The 14,991-nt window shown below is 39.2% G+C and overlaps 1 pseudogene; it reads left to right on the top strand.

Moving 5' to 3' along the window:
* Positions 1 to 9,495: 9,495 nt before the first annotated feature.
* LOC100480814 lies at positions 9,496 to 9,925 on the top strand (annotated as a pseudogene).
* Positions 9,926 to 14,991: the final 5,066 nt, after the last annotated feature.

The raw sequence follows: 14,991 nt of genomic DNA, 5'->3' as shown, positions 1-14,991 counted from the left end.
ATTTACTCTATAAAAGCACATTGGAACATCAATGCAGATCCCTGTTTTTGCAATTGTTCTCTCTGCACAATTAGGCATAATAATTAAAGCATCCTTTTTGTCTGAAAGGCAATTAAAGTACAACTTTGGAAACATGCGACAATAATATTGAATAATGTTACATTTGTCAGTGAGGTCACTAAGTGGGCAATAGATCTTAGAAGGCAAATGGTCTTTCCTTTGTAAACAGAGCATTGCTGAGCTTACTTAAATGGCTCTAATAAGTCCCATCTAGCCCCATAGCAGCTAGCTGTTTCTAGTCCTTCATCACAAGCGAACGCTTTAATGGGCACATGCCTGTTGACACACTGACGATAAATGAGTCTAAAACCACTTGAAAATCATCAGACAGACAAGTAAAAAGAAAGCATTACAGATTTTTAAAAAATAATAATATTTAAAAGAAAGCCTCAGCGACAGAATGAAAGATGATACCCTACCAAATGTTTAAGTATAAATTGAATGACATCTATGTCAACCATAAAGTAGCTACCAAATAAATGCACCAAACCCCTGGCCAACTCCACTTTTGCAACAACATTAGCTCTCCTTCACTGCAAATCGTTGACTCCTCCACTCCCCACCAAAAGTAACCTCCATGAGGGCAGAAATAGTGTCACCTTTGTTCAGTATATTATCCCCAGCACCTGAATTAGTGGCTGACAACAGGTGATGCTCAAATTTTTGTATGTGTCTTACTGTGTTCATTTCATTTTTTATTGAAGTTTAACAGACCACAGAGAAGCACAGATATCATGGGTATAAAACTTACTAAATTGTCAGTCTGCACACATCTATGCAGCCAGAACACAGAGCAATAAACAAAACGTTACCAGCACCTCAGAAGCCCTTTTGTACACTGTCCCAGCTACTATCCCCCCAAGAATAAATGCCATCCCCAATGCTAACAGCATCGTTTGTTTTGCTTATTTTTAGACTCTATAAACAGAACCAATAATGTGATCTCTTTTGTGTGTAACTTCCATTCAACACTACACTGGTGAGATTCATCAATGTTGTCGGTAACTGTAGGTTACCCATCTCCCATTGTGTGTATGTGCCAGTTTACTTACCCATTCCACGGCTGATGGCCATTTAGGTAATTTCCAGTTTGGGGCTAATACAAATAGTGCTCTTATGAACATTCCAGTGCGTATCTTTTAGCATATACATTTCTGTTGGATATATGCGTGGGAGTGAAATTGCTGTGTTACAGAATATGTGCGTTTCCAGATTTATACACTAACATTTTAAGCCATTCACAATATGAACTTTAAAAGAACCCATATTTTACTTGAATTTGGGGTGAAATTAACACAGTTCAATGCCTTGATTTCCACGTGAAGAAACTAAGGGCCACGTTCATTTAAGAGGGGCAATAGAATGGAACGCATGCTGCTACCATCTTGCTGTGTGGCCTTGAGCAAGAATATCGTGGCCTCGATTTCTTTACATAAATTGAGGAAATTCAATAAGATAATCTCAAAATCACTTCCACATTCCAGCTCTACAATTCTATAACTCACTTGGGGCACAACTGCCGGAGTCATGACTAAAAGCCATGCTTCCAAACCCATATCCACTAGTTTTAACGTCATATCAGCCTTTATTTCAGTGAGATTAATTATTGATATAATTATTTATTATCAACATTAAAAGTTAATCATATTAGCTAATATTTATTGAATGCTCTTTTCAAGTGTTTTCCAGGTACTATCTCATCAAATCCGGACAACAACTCATAAAGAGTTATTATAATATCCTCCCCCCATTTACAAACAAGGAAACTGAGGACACAAATGGCTAAATGCCCAGTCTAAGGTCACAGAGCCACAAAGTGATTGAACTAGGTTCTTTTAGACACTATGCACAAATAACTCCATGTGCAGTCATCTTTAAACCTTACCAGCATCCAGTGCCAAGTCCTTTTGCTATAACTTACAGCCGTTTCTAGCCACTTGTTCCAATGGAAACTTGTTTCTCCTTAGATTCCTATATGTGACTTGTGACATACACAGTCTGACACAAGCCATGCTACAGCATTTTCTGTGGGGTGCTCCCAAGCTGGGCTTAGCCTGTTGACAGTCAGATTCCTCACTGACATCTCCCAAGATCATCTGGTACTGATCTCTATCTCCAACAACACTGGACAGATCTCTTAACTCGGGATTTTATGAAGGCAGTAAAACTAATGAATCACAAATGTCTGAACCCATATAAGAAACAATGCTAAAGGAGATAGTAAAATTATGCATCATGATCTATCACAAACTATAAATATTATGCATCAGGTATCTGATAGTCAAGTCTAACTTCAGCTTGATAACAACTTGGTGGAAACATTTAGTTATGTCGTAAGTAAAATATCTATGCTCTGATAGAATTCAGATTTTTGCTTCCATATTCTTTGGCCTTTTTTTATGTTCCATGAAGATTTTCATAGGCTCTAAATTTCTATTTTATTATGTACTAGATTTCTGGTTACTCAGTAAAGAGAATTCTCGGGTCTTGTCTGAAATCGCTCTAATTGCTGGCTTTTCTTTCGGAGGAAGGGCTGTGCATCAGCTGATTTTGAAGGAGGCTTTGCTTTCCGTCCAAATACTTGGCAGTGGTATGTCTATAGCGTTATCTTGCTATATGGAAATTGTCCCCTTATGTCTACACATAAGTAGAATGTGGTTCACAATCCATTTCTTCTCTAGCTTATCTAAACTGATCTATAACTGGACTTCTAACCAAATTCTACCACGATCTACATTTACATTTAGTCCTTTCCCAATGTTCAGGCTGGGTGTGATAGGTAAAGAAGGGGCCTTATCCTGTATAGTTTGGGGTAGGAAGGCTCTCTATTCTTCCTGCCCTTACAAATACTTTTTAGAAAATTATATTGTACACACACACATATCACCCTTATTACTGCATAAACTCTCACCAAAGACCATTCTGTTTAACTGCTTACTACACAAACAAGCTTGACTTTGCCATTATAAATATTGAGGATAGCAGTTCTACCTGGCCATTTTGCCATGATACATGTAGACTTATATAACCTGGAGAGTGTCTCTAGTTCTCCATCTAAAGACATATGAGGGTAGCAACTCAATGAAAGCCACAATCATGAAGACTGCCTTCCCTAGATACTTGTTCGTAGGTAATATCTCCTGCTTGAGTCACTGGTCCACATGTGACCCCTATCAAAGTTCAGTAACTGTAGCTGTTTCCAGACCTTTCCTACTACCTGTGATTCAGCCATTAGTAGACCTCACTGCCCTTACCTTGGTCACTAATGATTGTGCAATTATTTAACATGTATGGGCTGACCAACAAATAAATGATTAGTAGTAGTAATTTTGATTAGCAGCTTTATCTTTCTGTAGAACCTCAAAAGAGATCCAAACAAACTGTAGTCATTATCACTTTAAGGACTGTACGGTTCAGCCCACCAAGAGGAAATCCGTTCTAGGTTCTCTTCCTTGTTGCAGTGACTGGTGTTAGAATCATTATTTTTGCTTCTTAAAGTATGGAGAGAAAAAGTCAGGCCTCACAATTTGGAGGGAAGGAATAGGTAAAATAGGAAGATCATGATCAAATCTCTTACCAACTAAGTATAAATTAAGAGACAGGAGCAGAGTGATGAATAGAGAGCCCTTTTCCCGTACTTTTGCAGGCTGTCTACTACTTCTCTATCAGATTTTACAAATAAGAGCCAGAACTGGAAGAAGATGGGAGCAGAGACACATTGATGGTAGACAACTGCAATCAAACCACAGACTCCGTCTGCTGCAGTCCCTCAGAACTACCCCTTCTACAACATGATTTGAGACAGCAGTATAGATCAGAAGAGGAAGCTATTTCATTGGAAGAAGGTACGGTTAAATAAAGTATGGATAGTCAGTGAAGTTGAGAACATTTTCAAGTTCCTCAAACATTATGGAAATAGTGAACCTAATAAGAGGGGAACTGGGGAACGTTTACATGAAATGAAATGAGACCTCACAATTATAGCTACAGTTTGACCGCATGGACAAGGGTGCATAACCCATTCTTTCTGTCCTAGACACAGGGCTCTTTCCCCACACTAATGATAATATTATAGAAAAATTACATGAGAATAAAGTAAAAAGAAAATTAAAAAAGAGGTCTGAGAAGATGTATGAGAGGAGTTAATTGCATAGAAAAAAATAAAGTCAGCAAGCAAAAGAATTTGAAATTTGAGAGTTAACAAAAGCCTGTATTATGGAGAGTCTTCTGGGTACCATTGATCTGTTACTTCTCCCATAGTCTCTGTTGAAGTCTAAGTGGATGATAAATAATGTAGTTACATAACCATGTTTTCCCTGTTGTCAAGAACACTGTTTGAAACTAACCATGGACTGAAGAGAGGGAAGGGTTTTCTCCAGGAGCCTTGTATAAATTGAGCTGAGATTGCAGTAAAATAGTCAGCTGTGGCTTAGTTTGATCTACTTATCTGTACTATCATCTGAGGGTTAAGCCTGCCCAGAGAAGACAGTAGAACAGATTTCATTTTCTGTGTACTTAAAATAAATTTTGGATTTCATGAGCAATGAGTACTTGCAATAAATCTCCTTTTACTTAAATTAGATTGATGAGATTGCTCTTTTTTACATACAAACAATCTCTGACAAAGATGGGGTTTTCGTTAAAAACAAATTCTCCCATCAGGCAGAAACACAACCTATCATTTGGATTTTAGTCAGAAAGCAGAAGACACCTGAGGTATTTCAAACAGATAGAATTTAATCTAAGGAACCGAATAAGCTAGTGATGAAAAAACTAAGGAGCTGAGCAGAAGATGGTGAGACATCTCAGGGATGAGAAACAGAAACAAGATGCTGCTGCCCCAGGGCTAGAGAAACACAGGGAGGATGCTGTGTTCCCAAATGCAGAAGCTGAAGTCACTGGGTATAAGGTGGAACCATAGTGGGCCTTTCCAGTGGGATCATAAAGAGAGACACTTTCTGGCAGGGCCTGGACCCACCCACGAGGCTCAGAGATGCTGCCAGAGATGCCACCAAAAGCAAAGAAGAGAGAAGTCTTCTCCACTTCCTTATGTCTCCTTTATACCAGTGAACCCGATTGGCCAAACCTACAGAGATGCTAGAGGCCTGAGAAACATAGTTTCTTGTCATACAGAACAAGGAAGAGAAAGACAGAGTATGAATCTGAAAGTAAGCAAGCCAAGCTCTGCCACAAATAGGCTCCAGGAAACACTCTGTACCACACTAGCAAACACCCTGCGACAATTCTGGGTGGTCTGGGGGCATCATAACAGAACTTCAATTTGTGTGATTCTCCTTACATTTTTCCTTTTACCCATTTCATTCTGATCTTCAGTATCTTGCCCTGGGGATTTTTGTAAGATGTAAGACATAAGTTACTTGAAATAATACGCTCTCCTTATATAAAGTAAATGCCTAAACTGGCTGCAGATATTATACTAAGGGTATTAGAGAAAGAAGGAAGAGAGGGATTTACCCATGTGAGCAGCAGGCAGCAGAAGGGGAAATCATTCTAAACACTAGAGAGAGGGTAGAATACTGATGTCTTAGGGAATCAAACACTCATATGCTACTGGGTGTCGACACCCCAGGGAGAAGCCATGCCTTTAGAGAAAGTGGGTATGTGGTATCCCAGTGAAAGCTAAAACCTAAACACAGGAGACCCCTGCCTTGACAGAGGGTCCCATGCCCTAAGCAGTGTCCAGATACAGCACAGCTTTCAGACAAAAAGGGAAGTGCAAGCTGAAGTATCGTATGTATCAAAAGGAGCCAATAAGCTTTGACTAATTCCCCATCCCAGCCTTCCCAACTCAGGTCTAACTTCAACATCTCGGTACCAGCAGAAAACAAATGGCACACTCAAAAAAGTTTAATGGGAAGAATTTAACAAGAGAACAATTACTTAAATCTTGAACAGGGGCACACCTGGGTGGCTCGGTTGGGCATCCAAATCTTGATTTCAGCTCAGGTCATGATCTCGGGGTTGTAGGATCAAGCCCCAGGTCAGTTTCTGTGCCCAGTAGGGGTCTGCTTGGGATTTCTCCCTCCCTCTCCCACTGTACCCATCCCCGCTTATGCTCTCTCTCTCTTTCTAATAAATAAATATAAAATCTGTTTTTAAATTTTTTAAATAAATCTTGAACAGGATTAAGGAAACAACAAGGATGATGAGGCGTAGTGGAGAAAGTCAAGGCCTGAATAGAAAAAGGAAGAAAATGGTGTTACCACAACCCCAAAGGAGCCAAAACCACAGAGCAAAAGCCTTCCTCCAAGTAGTCCTGATGCCTTAGGGAAGCACATTCACGGTTCCAACAATGGTGAGAGACAAGAAAAAAGTGAAAGAAATAGATATCCCAACTTTTTTTCTTTCCTTTTCAACTCTAGCTGCTACCTCTCTGGTTAAACCCATTTAGAAGTCAAAAAGCACAGCACATAAGCCCAGCTAAGGCAATCTATTGGTCCCAGGGCACAGAACAGACAGAAAAGTCCTAAAATCAGGAGACGCTAAATAAAGAACAACCCAGAGAATATCAAAATACTGATTCAAAAAGATATATGCGTCCCTATGTTTATTGCAGCAGTATTTACAATAGCCAAGATTGGAAACAACCCAAACGTCCATCCATAGATGAATGGGTAAAGAAGAGGTGATATATATATATATACATATATATATATATATTACCCAGCCATAGAAAGAATGAAATCTTACGTTTGCAACAATAGAGGGTATAATGCTAAGTGAAATAGTCAGAGAAAGACAAATACCATATGATTNAAGAAACAAAACAATGAACAACAACCAAAAAAAGAGACAAAGAAAAAAAAAAAGACTTAAATATAGAGAACAAAGTGCTGGTTGCTTGAGGGAGGTAGGTGAAATAGGTGAAGGAGATTAAGAGTACACTTCTTATGATGAACACTGAGTAATGTATAGAAGTGTTGAATTACTATATTACACACTTGAAACTGATGAACACTATATGCTAATTATACTTCAATTTTTTAAAAAATTAAGAGGAGGGGAGGATAAAGAAATAATAACCAGCACCGAGCAGCTCCAGATTTTGTGGGGTCTGAGGTCTCTACAATTTGAGGGGCTTACTTAAAAAAATAACAATATATAAAAAAATATAAAATTAGGAATGGAAGTGCATATTTGTTTATATCAAGAAGAGAAATCACAAAAAAAACAAAGTTTAAATAACTGACAAACACTCAACTATCAGATTCTGAAAAAAAAAGCAAATCCTTATTAATTAACTACTTAAGACACTTCTCTAATATTTACCATCTTTATAGTATTGGCTGTAATTTTTTCATCATCTCTTTATATAAGAACACACTTTCTAATATCAATTTTTGTAATGAGAATACAAAGATAATTTCATATTTTCTAGAATCAAAATTTTTTTAGTATTGATAACTGGAAATGCATATACTATACAATGCTACACAAAAATATGTTTTTATTGTTTGTAGGTCTGTTTTAAGTTTGTGCCCTACAAACACAGGAATTTTTATAAGTTCTATTTTGCATGAGTACCATAAATTTTTAAATGTATGCTGCTTGTTAATTTGCTTATACTATCACTTGTATTCATTATCAAAAATATTCATATCAAAAATATTCATTATCAAAAATATTCAAAACAGCAGAGCATTTCCATTTTAAGGAAGTGTTGATGAAAACTGAATTCTCCACCGACAATTAAACACATCTGATGACTGAAAGAATTTTCCAGAGATCAGCTTCAGGTTCCACACTTTGCACAACTAGTTTTTACTCTAGGATCCATGTTTCTGCTTCTAGGAACCATAGAAGTTAATTCAGACACTGATGGCTATCAATGGCTTAACTACACAAAAGTGACTGAAAAACCATATAAATGTATCTCTTTAAACTCAAACTAAATATCATAAACTCAGTTTTCCCTAAGCTGGATCTTATAAAATCCTGAAAAATGGTTAAAGGAAACACAGGTCAGTGATGTTTGTAGACTTGCATTTGAATCAAAAGTCAAAATATACTCATGATATAATTTACTAAAAAAGAAATTATTACCTAACTCTGTTCACACAAAAGGTCTGGAAGCAATAACTAACTCAGGAACAAGGAGTGCCCCTAGTGTCCAGATTGTGGTTTCCAAATACCATTTCCACAAAAAAATCCTGAAATCCTTGGAGAGATGGCTGATTTCGGGTCTGGTGCAATAAACTTATATAAGCCTAGAACATCCTGTCATGCCAAAAAGCAAAGAAGCTGTACACATTCACGGGTCTCATGTCAAGAGATAGTAAACAGGAGTCAAGTTACAGGGACTAGATCATTTGTGCATCAAAAAGTATAACTCTACTAGATAAAAATACATCTTTAAAAAAAAAAAAAGCCTGAGGTCATACAGTTTTCCACAGTGGCTGTAACAATTTACATTCCCACCAACCCTGTACCAGGGACTTTTATCTTCATGTCCTCCCCAACACTTGTTATTTCTTGTCTTGTACACTGAAACTAACAGAACATTGTGTGTCAACTATACCCAAATAAAAAAAACACAGACATCCAATACATGTCACACCAAGTAAAAAAAAAAAAAAGCAAAATCTATGAGGTCATAACAATATATATTTTAAAAACATCAATGGTTCCATATAAAGGTTTGTTAGGGCACCAACATCCCATTCTAAAATTGGACAAAGCGGGGCGGAGGGGGAGTTATCCTACCTTTCCTGTATTAACTATATTCCAGTGTAATCAAATAATCAACAACAAAAAAATTCTTCTTTATAGGAGAATTCCACTTAGTAATTACAGAAGGAATGATTAAATTTGAGTATCTGTATTTCGTAGCCCCTAAAGAAATAATAGCTCTAGGCAATGGTCATCCAGGGTTGCTAAAGCCATCTGGGGAAAGATACATGGATCAGGCTGACCAGATCTGACAGCTCTGGTCAATCTTAACATTCCAAACAATAAAATAAGATAAAATAAGATAAAATACAGTACAAAGAAAAGACAGTGTGTTGAGCATCAGATGACTCTGATGTGATAGAATAATGAATCCACAGCACCATTATTGAAATGTTCTACCAAAAAAATTGAACTTGAATATGATCAAGCATCTAGATATAACAGATGAACATGCCAAATGACACCACAGGGAGGCAACCGGCCAATCCCGGAGTGCAAGGTTTGCTATGGGGCACAAGATCCAGTTTCTTCAACAAATAAATGCATTAAAAAAGAAATGGAAGGAGGAGAACGTTTACAGATTTAAGGAATTTTAGGAAACACCAAATGCAATATGTGGACTTTAAAAATGTTATGGGACAATAAGGTAAACTTAGTGACTACTGAGAGCATATTTAATGATATTAAAGAAACAGTATTGCAGTGGTGGCGTAGGCAGGATCAGCAGCAAGAGAGTCTGGGGCCATGTCTCACACCATTCTGCCAGTACAGCCTACCAACAGGCCAGGAGGCAGAACTTATGCTATGATGCTGTGATTGAAGGCATTGACTGCGTCTGTAAAATTATGAAGATCATCTGAAGAGCCTTTGTATCACCTATGATATCAGTCAGTTGGTTGATTTTATCCATGATTTGGCAGATCTCAGTGCCCTTGTTTACAGAGCTGATACCCAGGCATACCAGCCTTACAATAAAGGCTGGATGAAAGAAAAGATCTTCGTGCTCCCCCGGGGACAGGCCCAACAGGCCGGGAAACAGTTGAGTTGGAAGCCTTGGGGGAAGGGGGTGGGCTTGAACACCACTGCGGACAGTGTGCGGCAGTGGAAGTTTCAAGTTATAGTAATCCTGTTTCCATTGTGGTACGCTCCAGCCAGGATTGCATGTATTAGATGAAACTTGAGGATCTTGGCCAATCTGAAACCCCCAGGGCCCCCTTCCCTGCCTTTTGTTTAATGTAAGCATTTTTATAATTTAGATGGAAGTTGATTTTTGTCAGTTAATGTTGGCCCCAGTCCTTCAAACTCTCCGTATCTGCTTTATAGCATTCACTGCACTAACCCTTCTTCAATTTGGGGTGGGAGTGGTGACAGTTTAGTTGCATGTTCAAGATAAAATCTTAGTGAAAAACAAATAAATGTTCCTTAGGGTTTTGTTTTGTTTTCTAAGAAGAAATAGTGTTAAGAGTTTTTTGGTTTGTTTGTTTGTTTTGGCTCTAAAAATGACTTTAAAAATAGTGTCTTGTCTCTCAGAGACACATACTGAAATATTTAGGGGTGAGGTAATATTGTGTCTAGTATTTACTTCAAAATTACCCAACAGGTAGGACTAAGGCATAGGAGAGTCAGTGTAGATGAAACAGGACTGGTCATGTGCTGACAATAGTTGGATCTGGGCGAGAGGCATATGGAGTTTCATCATACTATTTTCTCTAATTTCATACATGCTCAAAACTTCCATAATAATTTTTTTTTCAAAAAGCAGCTGAAGAAAAATGAACTTTCCAAAAGGTTCACTAAAACTGTGAAAATGCCACTCTCCTCTTATATCATGGAGAAGGAAGTCTCCTTAGGCCTTCAAGTCTTCAGGCAGAGAATTTGATCCAACAGCTGATTCCCTTCCCTCTTTCTAATTCCTAAATGTTGCCTATCGTGTCAAGCACTCAAGGCTAACTTCATAATTATTGCAGAACATATGTCTACCTCACCAGACAAAGACTGAAACATTGCATTGGGATATCCTGACTCAGTTGTGTGTAGCAGGACAAAAACCTTTCTGAACCCTGAACAGACTTTGAATAAACAGACCCTCCAGTATTACTTGAAGGCCGTGGCTGAGTGAGAAATAAATAAATAAATAAATAAATAAATAAATAAATAAATAAAGCAAGCCTCAACAAGCAATCACTAAAAGGCACTTGGGTTGTCCGCCCAGTGACAGATCTCTGAATGCTGGAGAGCTCAAGAACTCTGCCCTATCAAAATTTCTCCCTGAAATAGCTAAAACGCTTCCTTCCTCTGCCCCCACCAGCCTCTGGAGTCCTTGCTTTACAGAAACGTAAGGCTCAAAGTTTCTACCCTTCCATCTTGATAAAGTACAGAATTAATCAGGATTACAGAACCTCTAAATCCATACATAAACATTTTTTTGTTTGAATAGATCATGTGTTAGACAGTGACACCTATTGGTAAAGTGTAGTATTGTAAACCAGGACTACTGAATATTGTCAGTCAGCTCTAACTCAGACATAATGGAAAAAAGCCAGACTGAATCCATGGCAGGAAAAAAAATCACTTTAATATGGTTTTATCACCTTCAAATAGTATAGGTAATTCAACCTAGACTGCAGGTGAGGTAGGTAGTTTCTCGACACTTACAGGAAGTATTTTTGATGAGCACAGCAAATTTTCAGCCTGAATTGTAGTGATATTGCCTTAAGTTGCAATTAATTTTTTTTAAATGGGTGTTTCCAAAGTTCTTAAAGCCACTTTGTTGTCTTAAATGGGCAAACATTTCACAGCCCTATTTCAATGAATTTTTAAGTGAATTTTATTTCTTTTAAAGTGACCCTACCTAAAAATTCACAAGTTCCAAGCTTGTGGAATCCAAATTAATAAAAAATATATATATTCTATACTTGAATTAGACAAAAGATTAGGAGAGTACATTTGAGCATTCTAAATGCTCAATGTGAATATGGAAAGAGGGGGCTTATAAGTATGAAATAAATAATCTCAATTAATTATAGACAGGAAGGATGGCTCCTTTCAGTAAGGGAACGGACTATAGGAACAAAGATTAGGGAAATGTGAAAAGTAAAATCCCGCCAATTGTTTAAAATGTCCAGCCATCGACTTGATCCTTCCCTCATCAAAAGTTCTTACTTTGTTCATTAGAATGATTTATATAACTCATAAAAATAATTTCTATAACTTAGAATCATTTATAAATATGTTTATATTATAGTGTAAATATACATATATGGTATAAATATATAAGTATTTCATATAAACATATGAAAATATATTTATACCATAAAATTACATTGTAAAATAATTTTAATAATGAAATCAATGGGAAAACTAGATTCACTCAAAGTACTTTTTTATAAACCCCACTTGAGAGACTATGTCAACACATTGCACAGTAAGTGATGCCTCAAAGAAGTCTTCTTGAGCCTGGACTTCTCCCTGATATAAAATAATCCCCCCCCCCTGCAAATCTCTCAGTCATTTCCTTCCTAACACTGGACAGCACTATAATGGGTGGTGTGAGGTTTTCTCAGGCTCAGTTCTTTTTTTTTTTCCTTTAAAGATTTTATTTATTTATTTGAGAGACAGAGAGAGAGCACAGGTTGGGGAGGGGCAGAGGGCACGGGTGAAGCAGACTCCCCACTGAGCAGGGAGCCGGATGCGGGCGATTCCAGGACTCCAGGATCACGACCTGAGCTGAAGGCAGAGGCTCAACCGACTGAGTCACCCAGGTGCCGCTCAGGCTCAGTTCTGAACTCACCTTCCCCCTAGTCTCCTCCTCAATGACTTCTCCTCTCCCTGAATCCCGGTCTCCTCCCCTCAGTGACACGGAAGCCAGCCTTGACTGCCTCTCAGCACAAAGCAGCGCGAACATTTTCTTTTCTTCTGTGGCTCTCTCCCCTCCCCTCTGCCTCGCCTTTTAATCAATGCCAGAGGAGCACTTGGAGGAATCCACTCTCACGTCCTAATGTCACTGTGTGGCCGAGGTGCTTGATCCTACAGGAGCCGAGGGTACAGCAGGGACCCCAAAAGCCTTCACGTCTCTGGAGGGCACGTGGGAAGCATGTATGTTCACTATAGTCGATGTAGTAATCACACTAATTCTGTAACAAGAAATTTCAAATTGCAAAAAACCTAGCCTGGAAGGATTGGATGTAAAAGGAAAAGAAGAAAGAACAGACAACCAAGGCCCCTGCATACTTTGCTAATGCTTCTAAAGGCAGGACAGCCAGTTAATAACAGACCAGGAAGGCAACCTTGCAGTTAATTTTTACTTTCTATGCCCATCATCAAAGCATGTTTAATGGGATCCTGCATGGGGCAGGAGGGCCCTTGCCAAAATTAAAATCACGAAGGGTTGGCCATCTGTGAGAGTTACAGGAATATGGGAGGAGTCAGAGAACAAAGGAGCAACTCCTAGAATAAAGAAACATTATTTAACTCCTAATTGTTTTTTGGTTTGTCCTTGTTTACCATAGGATTGTGGGAGAGAAGAGTTCGGAATCTTTAAATAAATAAAACATCACAGTCATGCTGAGTTATTCAAGTCATTCACTCAGGGAGCCAACTCCAAGACAGTTAGTTGGAGTCACTTGGGGATGAGCAGGTTACGCGTCCTATAGAAGCCGAGGGAAGCCTCAGACAAAGCAGTTGTTGGAAAAGTCAGGGCTAGGCTGGTGGCTCCTGAAGACAAATTAGTTGAGCCTGAGACAGCTTGGGGAGCAAATGCAGATCCTGAGGGGCAGGACCTTAGTGAGCAGATTCAACGTTTTACATAAACACCAGGATGCTGGTTACCAAAAGCTGAGAACGCTACCAGCTGGAAAGGCCCAAAGCTCTTATCCTCTTCACAAAAAGGTAGGAATAAATCACTGGTTTTCAAAGTGTGGCCCCGGGACCAGCAGCCGCAGTATCCCCTGGAAGCTTATTAGAAATGGGAATTCTTGGGCCTCACCCCTACACACTGACACAGAAATTCAGATGGTGGTGTTTGCATAAGCCCGCCAGGTGATTCTGAAGCATCTCAAGCATGGGAGCCACTGGAAGAAACTCCTGGAGTAAATGACAGAAGTGGTTCAAGAACTTTGTTACAGTGAAACCGGGACACGATGAGTCTCTCCCTTCCTACCTGGCTTCGCCCAGGTCCAGGCCACCACAGCTTCACACCCGGACACCTACAAGAGCCATTTCTCTCGTCTCCCCATCTGGTTCAGGCTCCTCCAGTCCATTTCCCACAGTGTCCTTGAAATTGCAAATCAACTAGTGTCATCCCTTTGATTAATACTCTGCAGTAGCTTCCCACAGTATTTAGGAGCGGGCCCAATTCCTGACCTGACTTCTGCTGTGTTGCCCAAACATTCTCCCAAGCTTGATTTTTGTTGTGCCCTAGGCTCCAGACAATTTGAATTGCTTTTAGCTCCTCAAATTCAACTTCCTGGCCATGATGCATGCTCTTTCTACCACCTGAAACACTCTTTCCATATCTGTTCATCAGGCCAATCTGGAGGTGACTTGGTGGGAAGAAGAGAAAACCCACAGGGTAAGAGTTGTTCAAGAGTAAGGAAGCCTGGAGAGAGAGCAGAAAGGAGAGGAACTGTTACCCAAAAGAGTGCCAGCCCATGCTGTGAACTAGGTGCACAGGGTCTCGAGGCCTGTCCTAGCCTTCAACCTTCACCTTCTGCAGGTGTTCAACCTATCCCTGACTTCACCTTTAATGCCCCCAGCTTCTTCTGGACCCCCTAGGCCCCAAATACAAAACACTCTCTGGAGATTAGGCTCTCCATGGCTTCCAAAAGATAATTAGCTACTGGATGTGCAGGGGTTCTCAAAGTGTGGTCCCCAGACCAGAAGCATCAGCATCACCTGGGAACTATTTAGAAATTCAAATTATTAGATTGAATAATTCTGAACCTACTCTATCAGAAACTTTAGGACAGGGCTCTGCAATCTGTATTTTTAAAAATCCTCCATGGGGCGCCTGGGTGGCTCAGTCGTTAAGCATCTGCCTTTGGCTCAGGGCATGATCCTGGAGTTATGGGATCGAGTCCCACATCAGGCTCCTCCACTGGGAGCCTGCTTCTTCCTCTCCCACTCCCCCTGCTTGTGTTCCCTCTCTCTCTGGCTGTCTCTCTCTCTGTCAAATAAATAAATAAAATCTTTTTAAAAAAATAAAAATAAAAATCCTCCAGATAACTTTTATGTCCAATAAAA

The sequence above is a fragment of the Ailuropoda melanoleuca genome, chromosome 6 (assembly GCF_002007445.2).
Source record: "Ailuropoda melanoleuca isolate Jingjing chromosome 6, ASM200744v2, whole genome shotgun sequence".
Lineage (NCBI taxonomy): Eukaryota > Metazoa > Chordata > Mammalia > Carnivora > Ursidae > Ailuropoda > Ailuropoda melanoleuca.
The sequence above is the reverse complement of the archived record's forward strand: the minus strand, read 5'-3'. Positions and strand labels throughout refer to the sequence as shown.